We start from the raw sequence: 14694 nt of genomic DNA, 5'->3' as shown, positions 1-14694 counted from the left end.
CTACATTGCTCAGGGCTGTGAAAAATGTCGTACCCTGTGTGATGTAATTAAGCCAACCTAAGGGCCAGTATGGACATGCTTAGTTCTTCATTGGAACTCTTTTGTTGACCTCACTTCCATCGCTCAGAGAGGTAGGTTTACTGTAGTAATGGAAGAATCACTTCTATCACTAGTAAGTGTCTACATGACAGTACTACAGCTGTGCCCCTGTAGTGTTTCTAGTATAGAGTCACCCATAGGCCTAAGGTTTGATTTGTAAAGAAAAAGCTTAAGGTGTGATTGCTTTTTTCATAGAATCAGAAGTAATATACAATGTTTGGTGTGTGGGGGTTTCTGTCAGAATTCATAGCTGGTGTGTGTTGTAACATAGCACTTGCTACTGCCCTCATGGAGATCTATGAGAGTTTTGCTGTTGACTTAAGTGGAAGCCTTCTTGGGCACATAAGCAGTGCATTCAAACTATTAATCACCCTTTGTTCATTCCAAACTTTTTATAGTTATGCCTTAAGTTAAATTTGTTAGGGGGTGGGGAAGTCTCTTGAAGAAATAGATCTTGTTTCATATAATTAAAACAACTGTTGGAGTGAATTCAAGGATTGTGGAAGGTAGCAGAATAACAGTCTTACAGAGAAAAGTCCTCTTGTAGCTAAAGAATTAGTACAGTTTGTTAAGCAGTAGTACTGCAAGTTATTCTATCACGCAAACTGTTAGGGTCTACCTGTAAAGCATGAGAGGTTAATTAATTCTTGATCCTTATTCAGCCCTGGGTCTCTCTTCTGTGACAGCCAACATGGGCAGCAAGTATTAGTGTCATATTTAGTGATGATTTGTGTTATGGTTAATTGTTGACTATGAAACTGAACTGGCACCACTGATTTCTTACGGGCCATAGTACAGCAATCACATGGTAAAAACTCTCCTTTACTAGCAATCCAGTATGAATTTCTGTTAGTTCTCAAAGGTGAAAGGTTCCATATCCTATTGCAAATTGCCAGAGCCATCCAGTCATTTGAAGAATTCACTTTGCCCAGGATTGTTTGTTTGGATTGGAAACGTAAAAGGACCTTTAAAGAGACAATATTATTTTGAGGTAATTTGTATCTAAAGTCTAAACAACTTGATTGGATTTGTGATGAACACATTTCACTTACACTGTCATTCTCTCCATAGACTTATTTAGAACATGTGTTCCTTGCACAGTGGTTTTGCAGTCCCTTCACCCACGTTGCTCAATTTCTTGGTTCCCAATAAAAGTGATTGAGGGGATGGAACTGATTTTAGTCAGATTCTAGGAACGGGTGTCAAGATTGTATCCTCACATGTTTCTCAAACAACTGGTGTTGAAATCAATACATTTTGACTGAGCAAGGAATGCTGACTAGGCCTAAATGTATTCTAGAAGCTTATATTAACTTAAAAAAACAAACTATTCATCTTCCCTTCGATCAGATAGTGGAGCACAGACACAGGAAAAGATGCAAAAAATCCTGCAGTTTTTTGACTTTTTTCTGTGGAAGCGAAACTTCCATTTAAAGGTGGCTGGGAGAGTAACCTGTCAGTTGGAGGAGAGAGAATTTGGGAAGGCCCTAGGGCATGTAGCAGAGAGAAGACTCTAGAGCAGGGGTCGGCAGCCCCCAGCACACATGCCACAAGTGGCATGCAAGCCAATTTCCCATAGCATGTGGGGTGGGAGCTCAGCCCTTTCCCCCACCTCTTCTCTCCCCTCCCCAGCACAGCGGGGTGCTTGGCTGGAGGCAGGAGGCTAGAGCTACAGGCTGGAGCACTTAGCTTCAGCTTCCTGCTGGGGGGTGGGGGTGGAAGAGGCATGTGTCCCTGTGGCTGCCCCTGCCCAAACTGGGAGTGCAGCTTCTGGGAGCTAAAGGGGTTAACCTCCCCGTGCTTCCTGGCTACAGGCTTCTTGCTTCGGGAGGAGGTGGAGATGGCCCTGTTCTGCAGATCTGGGGCTGGGTAGCCCTCACACGTGTGTGCAGGGGCGGGAAGTCCCTTCCCCACAGACCCTCTGTGCCCGGCTGAGCTGGAGCCAGCCCCAGGCTCTGCCTGCCCCAGCCCAGCAGCCACAGTCTGAAGCTAAAAGGCTAGTCTGGGCAGGGAAGAAACTTGGGCCATCCCCGGCCCTTGCCCCAGCGCTACTGCCCTGCCAGTGAGTGCACTGGGGGCACAGGGATCTGGAGGATAAAAAAGGGGGTAAAGGAGGATGCAAGGGCAGGATGGGAGGGGGCAGGGGTTGCACTGAGGGGCATGGGGTGATGCAAGGGATCAGGCGGCAGGGGCAGGATGGGAGGGGGCAGGGGTTGCACTGAGGAGCATGGGGTGATGCAAGGGATCAGGCGGCAGGGGCAGGATGGGAGGGGGCAGGGGTTGCACTGAGGGGCATGGGGTGATGCAGGGGATCAGGCTGGGGGGGATTGTGGTGCTGAGGGGAGAGAGGCTGGAGCAGAGGGAAGATGTGAGGAGGGGGATACAGTTTTACTTTGCAGAATCTGCATTTTCCTTTACTCCCCACTTCTTTGCCTCCTTCCCCGACTAGCTATTTGGCTGAATTCTCACCCTTTTGCCTTTTCTGCATTACTCACCCAACCCCCTTCCGCCCCCACTGCTCCCTCTCATATCTCCACCCCACACCCTCTTCTGCCACCAAACTCCCTTCCAGACCGTCCTTACTCACCCCATCCTGCATCCCTATCCCACTCGCTGGTAGACCTGTCCTGCACATTGAATCCCTAATTTTTGTTCCCACTCCAGAGCCTAAGGGGGTCCACAAAATCCACTAACTCTGGAACCCCAGAAAAATAAATCTGGCCTATGGGAAGCCCTGAACCTCAGTCTTCCCTGTCTCCTCCTCTCTCCCCGTGGTGCCAGAAGAGTGAGGTGTCTCAGTTGGGGGCAACAGGATGGGGGGGGGGTGACAGCAGGGGGGCCAGAAATGACCTCTCATGGTCTGGAAAAATCCCTCATCGGGACCAGTCAGCTCCTGAGGGTGCCAGACCAAGGTGGTCCAACCTGTAGTGTGGACACTATGGCTCCAACAGAGACAAAGACTAGTCATCCAAGCTCAGACCCCAGGGCCGGAGTTGGTTGGGCTTCAGAGCCCAAGCTGCTTACTGAGTAGTAATATTTACACTGCTATTCTGACATCTGGTTTAAACTAGAAATTAGTTCAGAGATGTGAAAAATCAACACCTTTGAGTGATGCAGTGAAATTGACCTAAGCCTCAGTGTAGACAGTGCTAGGATAATGGAAGAATTCTCCCATTCACATTAACACTTTTCAGAGAGGCGGATCATGAACACTGACTAGAAAACCCCTCCCAACAGTATAGGTAGCATCTTTTCTGAAGTACTACAATGGCACAGCTCCAATGGTGAAACTGCACTGCTGCAGAGTATTCAGTGTAGAGGAGCCCTAGTGTGTTAAGTTGAACTCTGCATGAGTTGCTCTACCTGGGCTGGAAAGCTCACTCCCAGCTGTACAGCAGACTTATACAGAAAGGCCTAGAACTCTGTAATCCTGGGTTATCTTATTAGCTTTGCTGCTGACCAGCTATTTGACTTTTAGCTATTATGTCTGTTCCCTACCCACCATTGTCTCCATGTTCTTTTAGACTGAAAGCTCTTCTGAGCAGCTTCCGTCTCCTACTATGTGTTTGTACCCAGTGCAACAAGTCATTGGCTTTGTCTGGGGCTGCCTAGGTACTAAAGAAATAAGTAAACAGAAATGCCTTGAGGCCACATAGTACATCTATGCCAAATCCAAGAATGGAATTCAGGACTCTTGACTCCCAGTATAGCATCCTGTCTCTTAGCTTAGACCATGCTGTCCCCCAAAGCAAAATGTGCATTTAGCTTTGCAGGACCGGAGCCTATTTCAAAACTTAATGAAGTCAATGGGAGTCTTCACTAACATCAGTAGAGTTTGGGCTAGGAAGTTCATTAACTTGATATCTATGAATATTTCATTATTTGTATTACAATAGTGTAAAAAGGCCCCAAAGGAGATCCAGTATCCCCTTGTACAAAGTGTTGTACAAACACTTTGGGCTGGTCTACACTAGGGATGTTAAAGAGGCAGGTAATTCGGTAATTGTGCAGTCGAAATAATTTCTATCAATTGCATGGTTAATTGATAAGGGAGGAAGCGCTCAGTCCTGGCTTACAGTGGGTTCGGGAGCTACCCCCTGCTGCCATTCTGCGGTTAAAATTTGTTAAGAGTGAGGCGGGCAGGGAGCCTGGCTCCTACTACATTTAAAATGCAGAGCCCAGCTCCTACTACATTTCAAAAGGGTCCAGCAGTCCCTTTCCGCAGGGGGTCCCAGTAGGGAGCTGTGATCCCCTACAGGCAGGAGCTGCTGCTGGACCAGCCTCTGTCTATGGCCAGCCTGGGCTGCCTGGAAAAGGGCTGCTTTATGGCGTAAGCCTCTGTCTGTGGCCAGCTCGAGCTGCTATGGACAGGAGCTATTCTGCAAGATGCAGAGCAGCACCTGCCTGCCGCAAGCCTGGGCCTGCCACAGGCAGAGGCTGCTTTGCAGTAGCCTCCCCTGCCCCCCACCAAAATAGAGGCAGCAAGGCAGGTGAGAAATGTGAGTAGCCAAGTAGTCAACTACTCAACTACTCGCTTAAATCCCTAATCTATGCCGAGAACTTATCTCAGCATAGCTGCATAGTGATGCTGTGGTGCATACTACAAACTTATGCTAATATAACTACCTTGCTCAAAAGTGTGGAAAATCCACCCCTGACTGACATACTTATACCTTAACCTTAATTCTCCTTCCCCCATGTATACAGAGTTGTGTTAGCAGGAGAGAGGATGAGCGACTTACCTTCTCTTGTGGAGGTGGAATAATTAAGCCAATAGGAGTCCTCTCTCTCACTGGAGTCTTCTCTTCATCAGAACCACTGTTGCTGCACTGATGCAACTCTGTAGCGTAGATCTGCCCTCAAGGAAGTGTAGTACCACTGTTGGGCTACGTCTATATTGGCAAGATTTTGCACAAATACTCTTTAACGCCAGAGTTTTTGCGTTAGAGTATTTGAGTAAGAGAGCATCTCCACTGGCATGTGTCTTTGCGCAAAAGAGGTGCTTTTACGCAAAAGCATCCGTGCCAGTGTAGATGCTCTCTTGCACAAGAAAGCTCTGATGGCCATTTTAAACATCAGGCTTCCTTGCGCAAGAAATAGATGTTGCCTGTCTACACTGGCCTCTTGCGCAAGAACAGTTGCGCAAGAGGGTTTATCCCTGAGTGGGAGCGTCGGAGTATTTGCACAAGAAGCACTGATTTTATACATTAGAACGTCAGTGTTCTTGCATAAGTACTCGCGGCCAATGTAGACAGGTGGCAAGATTTTGTGCAAAAGTGGCTGCTTTTGCGCAAAATCTTGCCAATGTAGATGTAGCCTTGATGGGAGAAACTCTCCCTTCAGCTCAGGTAGTATCTCCACTAAACACTACAGTACTGTTCTCTAAGAAGTATAGATAAGCCCTATATCTCTAAGCTATGCTGCTATAACATTTTTCAGTGTAGACCCACCCTTAGGGTATGTCTAGACTACATGCCTCTGCCAACAGAAGCATGTAAAATAGGCTACCTGACATAGTCAATGAAGCGGATATTTAAATATCTCCAGCTTCATTAAAATAAAAATGTCCACCACGCTGTGCCGGCTCAGCTGATTGTCGGCACAGAGCAGCAGTCAAGACGCAGATTGGTTGACATGGGAAGCCTTTGTTGACCACTCCTGTAAACCTCGTTTCACGAGGCTTAAGGGAGCGGTTGACAAAAACTTCCCCTGTCGACCGATCTGCGTCTTGACTGCCGCACTGTGCCGACAATCAGCTGAGCCAGCACAGCGTGGTGGACATTTTTATTTTAGTGAAGCCGGGGATATTTAAATCCCCACTTCATTGACTATGTTGGGTAGCCTATTTTACATGCCTCTATCGGCAGAGGCATGTAGTCTAGATATATGCTTAGAGAGCAACAGTACCTTTATGTTTTACTAGTTATGTAGTTTTCTATAGATGTTTCCAAGAGAAAGGGATAGAAAAGACATGAATTGCTAATATTCAACAGCAAAAATAATGCATTGGGGGTACAAATTTCTGATGTTTCCACATTTAATGAAAGGTGAATAGAATTAGTAGGGATGTTCATTTGGCCACCAGAGTGAGATTATTAAACTCAACAAATAAAAACACTGAAATGGTCAAAAAAGTATGAATACATGACCTATTTGACTTTCTAATAAAAATGTGACTTCATAAAAATAGTTTTAAAAAATCAAGCTGGTTATTACCAACAGAATCGTTTCATGCAAATGAACTTGGATTAAAGCATGGCAAGTTGACTGGCTAATAGACTATAGACCAGAGATATTACAATTCCCCTCCCAGAAATGGCCAGGTCTTACATCTATATATAGGTGCATCCCATTATGGAATCCCTTTGGCTTCAGAGTAGTTTTGTACAAGGATGGTGGTCCACCCATGTAGAAAAGTAGAGCCATTGACAGAATAAAGGGAGAAGAACTGTTCTACCAGACTCGTGGCTGCTTGTCATGAAAGCGCTGTGATAGCAAGACATAAGGTGAGCAGATTAATATTTTATTTGTTTTTTCATAGGTATATTCTTGGGGGGGTCTATTGTGTATCTGGGTCTGCTAGTTACAATGATGTCATGTCTCTATAGACTAGTCCTCCTTGCTGTTTCCAGCCATGCCATCACCACCACACCTGTTACTCAACATTGTATGTCTGTTATGTTTCTTCTAGGTATATGTCTTTTTAAGAAATTTATATGCTTAGTTTGGATTTAGAAAGGTAATTAAAAGATTGAGCAAGTTAGTCACTCTAAAAATAGTTTAAATAGAGAAAGTCCCACTCAGTATGCACTGGGAATTTTAATGTCATAACTGCATGTCTTGTGAAGCAATAATGTGGGGTGGTTCCTGTAACAGAGATTGCATATTGTTCATTGGTTATTTCTAATATTGTTAATTTGTGTTAAATTTGATATCAGACTGTTAGTCCATCAAGTTTCATATCTTGTCATGCATGAGTACAGAGCGTCCCCGCAATAATTCGCCCCGGAATGGAATACATCCATTCTGCACTAAAGTAATTGACACTTGTAGAAACTGATGCATTGTAAGTCCTTCCATTCCCCTCTCTTAAGTCACACAAAAACCCCCAAACCTCACCACTTTGTGCAAATGTAAATTAGTCGCAGGAAAAAAATCCCCCACTTTAAGTTGTTTCGCTATAAGTCCAAGTTTTTTGGAATGTATCTGGGCCTTTTAGTGAGGACGGCTTGTATTAGTAATTAGCTATGCAAGCAGTTCCCAACCACCGGTCTGTGGACTGCTGCCGGGCCGCGACCCACTGGCTGCTAGGCTGCGGCAGCTGCCGAAGCTCAAGCCAGCTCTTCACGGTGGCTCAGCTCTGACAGCCATGATGGCTGAGCCACAGCAGGAGAAGGAGGAACAGGAGGTGCCTTTCTCCCTCCTACCTCCTCTGTGCTTGGGGAGGGAGTATGTGCAAAGGAAGAGGGAATGTGCATGCCATCAACAGCCGCTCCCCCTGCCTGTGCAGAAGCTTTTCCAGTGGTGGTACCTCCCTCCCACCTCAGTAATGGCAGCCAGCCAGGGCTTCATGCTCTGCTCATGTGGACGCTTTTGCTGGTAGCAGTGCTGAGGCAGGAGCAGGAAGAGGGGTAATTCAGTGGTTTGAGCATTGGCCTGCTAAACCCAGGATTGTGAGTTCAATCCTTGAAGAGGCTATTTAGGGCAAAAATTTGTCAGGGACAGTACTTGGTCTTGCTGTGAAGGCAGGGGACTGGACTTGATGATCTGTCAAGGTTCCTTCCATTTCTAGGAGATAGGCAATCTCCATTAATTTAATTTAAGAGGTCTCTCCTGTTCCCCCTCAGTAATGGTGGCTTGGCCAGGGTGCTACACTCCCCCCACCATCCATGGGAGTGCAAGATGCACTTGGGAAGGGAGAGAGCGTGAAGGAGGAGGGAACATGTGCACCACCAACGGCCACACCTCCTTTCTATGGACAGTAACAGCCTCACTTTGGGGAGTGTTGGGTGGGGGCATGGTGGGGCATGGAGGGGGTCACAGGACAAGAGGGTGTTGGCATGGGCTATAGGGGTTAAAGGGTCAAAGGGCATGGGGCATAGAGGTGGGGGACAAAAGGTTGTTAGGGGCTGGATTGGGGGTTAAGCAGTCAGGTAACATTGTATTTACATATTCATTATTTTTATGATTAATATGCAATAGTGCAAATCAAATGTTAACAATCTGCCAAAGGTTTGTGAATGGTTTTGAGAATGGGTTTGACGACCCCAGCATAACAAGGGTTGGGAACCACTGAGCTACGCCATGGTGTTTTCATGGAAGGGAAAAGTTTCTCCCTGTTCTATGTATGCAGTGGCATAAGATTGGAAATTTTCATTTTAGAATTTATGACTAAAAATGTTGATTTGTAGTCTTAATGTTACCCAGCCAGTAGCAATAAGTACAATAATTCCTCATTTAACACGTGCCCGCTTAATACGTTTTTGCAATAGCACGATATTTTTTTTTAGGGAATGTTTTTTGAATTACACGACCCTCCCCAGAATAACATGATTTCCCCAGCTGGCCTGTTGCTGGCGGCTGTGCGGGGCTTCCCCCACCTCCCTGCAAAGTGGTGGAAGGTTCGCTGCTTGCCGCACCGTTCCCCGGCGACCCCCCCCCCTCGCCGGAGGCAGTGCGGGTCCCAACAGACCTGTCACAGGGGCATACTTCCAACCCAATTCCCCTTCTTTCTCCTCCCCTTCTCTTCCACAGACCCAAACACCTCCCCTCCCTGCTGTAACCCAGTCCCCTTTCTCCCCCAACCTTATGTCCAGGTCCCAACAGACACCACCACTTGAAACGCAACCCCCACCTTTTCCATTATTTTCAATGGGAAAATTGACCTCGCATAACACGTTTTCACTTAACACGATCATTTTCTGAAACCTATCTATAGTGTTAAATGAGGAATTACTCTTAACTTCACATGAACTTGTATCCTATTTCCCATGTAAAAGAGGCTTAATATTGGCCATTTATTAACACAGTTCACCGATCTGACCCCTTTCCACCAAAAATGTATTTTGTAATGGTTGGCTCTATACAACTATACCATAGATAATTTAGATCTATATTATGGTTAATTTAAAGCAGTCTCTTTCACCTCATAAAACGTAATGTAGGTACAGATTAGAGATGTGAGAAAATGGTTACAGTTGGATAAAACCAAATTGTTTTCTTCTTAGCAGTCACCCAAAAAGCAATCCACCCCAGTCTTTCCACTTGACTGAAACAAAAGGCAGCCCTTGAGGGGCCCAGTTATGACTCATGCCTTTTCTTTTTGGAATGAGTTTGTCCTTGACAGTAACAATGCCTTTCAGACAAGATTGACTCCTTTTAGCACCCTGTGGATAAAATCTGTCTCATTCAAATTTAATTTTTGTAGAAAGCATTAACTGTCTGCTAACTACTTCATCACTATCTCACATGCAATAGCCTATAAAGTTGACAATACTGTGGAGAGTGTAAGGAACAAGTAACTGTGAATGTTCCACAGTAGTTGATGCTTCTACTCTCCATAGGACTATATCTGAATAATTGGATAATCATGAAGCCCTATCTAGTATTTAGTTGATTTTAAACAAGTTATAAAGTGTGACTAGTCTTGTGACTCCTTAGAGACTAACAAAAATCTATAGAATTGTGAGCTTTTTATATATATTCTATATGTTTGTGTTAATCTCTAAGGAGGAACAAGACTACTCATAGTCCTTAACTTTAAAAAACAAGCATGGCTACCTCTCTGAGAAGTTTTAGTTATTAGCCTCATATAAATTTCATGTTAGAGGCTTTACTACTGGATAATATGCATCAATGTCAAGATTTAGGAAAAAGGAATACATGTCTGATTGATGTTGTGATCTCTCCAGCACTAGACATTTCTACAAAACTGTTATATAGGTCCATTTATGCCTCTTATGCCAGAGATACAGTACTAATAAATTATCTTTGACAATGACTTCCCTAGGAAGCAAAGAACAGTTAGGAATAGGGAAAAGGAAATATGACCTAGGTGTTCACGGTTAAAGTCATAGTTTTGCCGAGGAAACTGCTTACCAGCCTTTGAAGTCAATTAGGGGAGGGAAACCCCAAAAGCCAGTTTATTTCAAGCTGGAGAAAAGGCTTCACCTTTTAAACATGCAGAGGAAGTAAAAGCGACAGCTATGTTGGTGGTTCCTCCCTTGTTGAATGTTTATTGTCAAAGATGGAATCAACACTGGCTGCTAGCCAAGCATGTCTGCATTACAAACTCTATTGTCTCACCAGGGCTAAATGTTTTCTAAATAGACTCTACACTTAAAGCTATAAGCCTCTGGTATCTCTGCCTTCATAAAAAACTAACATTTCCCTTATCTGTATTTGGCCCTGGAGAGAGAGAAACTACTCAAGAGTTTTACCATTGAGCTATTCATTTTACCAAACTTTACAGCAACATGTTTGTATATTTTTAAATGTTAAGGTTTACAATAGAGCTCATTGTTCAGTTGTGTCCAGAACCATATGTGCAACTAAACTCCTTAACTCTGCCTTGTGAGAGAGAAATTGTTCTTGGGTAACATTTTAAAATGACATTCTATCCTACATTGTTGTTTGTCCACTAACACGTTATAAATGCAAAGACTTCATATGACTCAAAATATTACAGCAATTATAAATAACTACATTTATATATGGGTTTTATTCTGACATGGAAAGAAGTATTTACAGTCTACTATTGGCCATAGTCCCTAGGTACTGAAGCAGTTATATAGCTATTTAAGAGTTCTTAATTAATTTGCAATTATGCAAATATATACCATAACCAGATTTATTGTGATGCCATGGTACACCATCTTGCTCATGAAAGCATTGACTCTGTGAAATTATTTCCTCTTGCTTAGTGTTAGTTATTACTTTAAATCTGTATTTAATTAAGGTTTTTTTGTATGAAATCCTACATATAATATTTGTCCCATTCATGGGGTTGCTTTGAATTTTGTTAATGTATAACTATTAATAGTAGCTCACTTTTCACACCTTCTACTATCCTGTTTGATTAAGTACACAGACTTTTACCTGGCATTGTTCCTTTCTCTAGTGTGACACACAGATCTCTTCATCAGGCTTCCCTGACTTTACATATGTTAAAAGACCTCTTCAAAATGGTCAGGAACTTGTTAAATTCTGGCTCAGTGGGTTGATTTAATTGTTATGGACAAATTTTGAGATGATTGTTAAGGAAGGTAATCTTGCATATGCTCCCAGTGGTATGTTGGAAAGAGACGGGAAGTTTACATAGGTGTTTTAAAACGTTTGCATCGTGTCCTGTAGAACTGATTTGACTCCCTGAAGCTCATGAAATAGAATGAAGTGGCAGATAAGGAATTTCTCAAATAACACTTGTAATTTATGGTACCTTTGTAGTTTATGTAGGATCACAGGTGTCTGACAGTTCCTGGATATGGCCATTCTAACGATTAGTGTTAGAGGAATTATAGACTGAACAGAGAGGTCAGCTCTTAGTGCATGCTTATGTATAGACAGGAAGGCTTTTCACACAATGGAGGGTGTGGTGGGAGATCTGTTACAAGCACAATTAGCATTAACGAAGCAAACACGAAAAGAATGTACTCAGTGTTGTGACTTAAATTACTTCTAAAAATATTCAGTCCCTGAAGTAGGTGCTTGGCTCGATCTTTTTGCCTTGTACAGGTTCCTTCCTGAAGTATGATATGAATGTGTATCCTCTTAGCTACTCATCCGAATGCAAGGGGGGATGATTCCGAACTGTGCCTTCCCGATAAAGCCCCTTGTTCTGGTGTCTTCAGCCGCCTCCAACAGCTGTAGACTCCGTACTGTATTGGCCAGGGCTCGTTGCTCCTCCCGGCGCGGTGTGCCCCATTGAAGTGGGGGTTAATTATAGCGTGTGTGCGCGGGGCTGGAGGCTAGGCAGGCTCCTGGCCGGAGCTAGTATTTATGCTGGAGGAGATTGTAAACAGCCTGCGGGAGGAGTAAGGAGCTTCTTGAGGCGGGTGTGTTGCGGAGGCTCAGGGGGGTTGTAAAGACGTGTGTGTGTGTAGTGTGGGGGCTGGTGGACTGGAAGGAAGCTGGGGGTTGGGAGAAGGCTGGGGAAATGCGCGCTGTTTCGACTCTGAGGGGGGTAGGGATTTCGGTGTGTTGAGGGAGACAGGGCTGTGTGGCTGACTGAGAGGGGGTGGGAGTGGCTCCGAGGAAGCTGCTTGAGGGCGAGGGGACTGGGGACTCTGAGAAGGCTGAGGGCAGTATGAGGAGACTGGGGGAGGCTGCCTAAGGGCAATGCTGGGAGGCTCGTGGAGGGGGCTGGGAGAAGGCTTGAGGGGAGGCAGCCTGAGGGCAGGGCGTGGAGGCAGCCTGAGGACTGTGTTTAGTAGGGCAAGGTCTGTGCTCGGGAGGCTGCTCTGTCCTGTCTCTGCAACCCGGCGGGGGAGGGGGACAAGGGAGGCGCAGGGGTGCCTGGCCGCTCCGCTTGGGGCGCAGCGAGGCGCAGGTAGTGCAGTCTGCTCGCTGCGCTCCCGGGGCACTGCAGCCTGCGGAGGAGGGGAAAACAGCAGCGCGGGGGGCGCTGTCCTGTCCTCTCCCCGGTGCGGGTCCCGCGTGCGCAGCTCACTGCCCCGGGGCTGCCTGTGTGCCGGGAGCCCAGGGGAAGAGGCCGACAGGTCGGTGCGGCGGCTCCCCAGGCGGGCTGGGGGATGCTCTGGCAGCCGCGGTAAGTGCAGCTGCTGGGGGGAGAGGAGGCCTCCGCGGGGGGCAGGGACTCCGGACGGTCCGGCACCGCGCTCCGGCGCGGGAGAGCCCAGTGCTGGTGTATAAGCCCGCTTGGGAGCCCTGCTAGCACCTGCCCCGGGGTTGCTGTGCTGAGCACCGCAACCTTCCCCGCCCCTGAGCGCTCACGGCTGCGGTGTGAGGTCTGCCGGCTACCGTGCCATGTTTCTTGGCTTGCAAGCTCTGTGGGGCGGGGTGGCGGAAGGGGAGTAGGGGCTTGGTTTAAAATAGCAATTCCAAGCGGGAGGGGAAGCAGAGAGGTCGGGCTGGACATAGGGGATTTTGGCTCCCGCTGCGACTTGCGCCAGGGCTCCCCCTTTTAAAGAGGTAATGTGCTGTTTCTTGTAGCCACTTAACCGTTACGACTTGGCTGCAAGGGAGGTTAATAGGATGTTGATACCTTATTACTTGTGCGGTGAGTTAAGAAAGCCAGATTTGTCTGAGCTGCGTTTGCTGCAACTGTTCACAGAGTTCTCCTGTGCTGCTTGACATACGAGATGGCATCACATTTGATCCCATTCACTCAACAACCTCCCATTGGTGAGTTGTTACATGTGCACTTTGTTGTCAGCTGGCCTTTGGACACAAGACCTGCCTGAAATGCAGGTGGTCCCTCTAAGATTAGAATGATCTTTTTAAGCTAGTTTCTACAATGACTTGGTCTTGAAATAATAGGTTTAAGAGAGGATTTCTGTTAGCTGTGTCTGGTATTTAGAGTTGAGTATTGAGAGGGGTTTTGCCTGCTTGTTGCTATGTAATGTATGTACACACTTTTGTTTTAGGTTTAAATAATTATTAACTCCCTTTGTCAAATTAAACTATTACAATGAGAAGGAACCTTCAATATCAGTTCTTCAGAATACTTAAGGCCAATAGAATACTTGACAGATAAAATTACCTTTTAAAATGCATGTATGTATATTTAAATTTTCCTCATTAATCTGTGTCAGAATAAACTGAGTTATGTGTGGAATTTTGTTTTTACAACTCTAGCTTTGCAACTTCGAACACTTTCTTGAAGTATTTTCTCTGGAAAGTTGTTTCAAATGAGTGCTGTAAGCTTTAACAAAGAAGAGTGTTGTTCAGGAGCCAACAGGTGACGGGGTGAAACCTGAGTATATGTGTACATTGGAGTGAAGTCTGGCTGCTGTTTCCTACAGTCGTTGTTTAAAATAGAAATAAAAAAAATCAGTAGGAGACTGTAAAAGGCTAGGTTTCTTTTTCTCGCTCTCTTTAAATCTGTGTACCCCATTATGGAAAATAAAGATTTCACTAGACAGTGCTTCCTAAACTATTGGTAGTTCTCTCACAGCATGCAGTTTGTATTTATATCTGAAGATGGAGCCAAATAAAATAGACCAAATCAGACATTCTGGCAAAGACAATGCTTTGTCACAATTTCCTCCTTTTGTTAAATTTAAGTAGTCTGCCATTGCGATATCAGAAGACATTATTCATGAAAATAAAAGTCTGAAATCACAGACGAAATTAATGCTAGGTTTGCAGCAAAAAAAAATATTTATTTTGACTGAGGGTGGCTGGAGTATACATACTGGAGTAGGCATTATTTAGAAAATGTAGAAAACACATCAGCTTGATTTACTCTTAAAGTCAATTTAATATATAGTTAGCCCTGAATATGCTGTAGCAGTATTTGACAGTCCACTAGATATTCTGTAAATGTAATAAGTTAAAGCTCTGAAGCAGTTGCGTCTGAGTCTTCGTGATAATGCCTAACACCTAAGTTGCAATATTTGGAACTGGTCCAAATTT

At 45.1% G+C, this 14694-nt stretch overlaps 1 protein-coding gene across 5 annotated transcripts in view; it reads left to right on the top strand.

Moving 5' to 3' along the window:
• The window catches only part of PRICKLE1 (prickle planar cell polarity protein 1), a 103239-nt gene that overhangs the window by 74216 nt on the left and 14329 nt on the right, over positions 1-14694 (top strand). Inside the window, exon 1 of one of the 5 annotated variants that reach the window (XM_075930223.1) lies at positions 11090-12152. The exons of 2 other annotated variants lie outside the window; for them this stretch is intronic. The gene's annotated coding sequence lies outside the window, so the exon portion shown is untranslated. Of the gene's footprint in view, positions 1-11089; positions 12153-12253; positions 12866-12948; positions 13249-14694 lie in introns of those variants that run through there. 2 more of the 5 variants (XM_075930229.1, XM_006128918.4) reach the window with 2 other exon arrangements.

Source organism: Pelodiscus sinensis, chromosome 1 (genome assembly GCF_049634645.1).
Source record: "Pelodiscus sinensis isolate JC-2024 chromosome 1, ASM4963464v1, whole genome shotgun sequence".
In the NCBI taxonomy this organism is placed as follows: domain Eukaryota; kingdom Metazoa; phylum Chordata; order Testudines; family Trionychidae; genus Pelodiscus; species Pelodiscus sinensis.
Note: the sequence above shows the minus strand (reverse complement) of the source record. Positions and strands in the feature narration are given on the sequence as shown.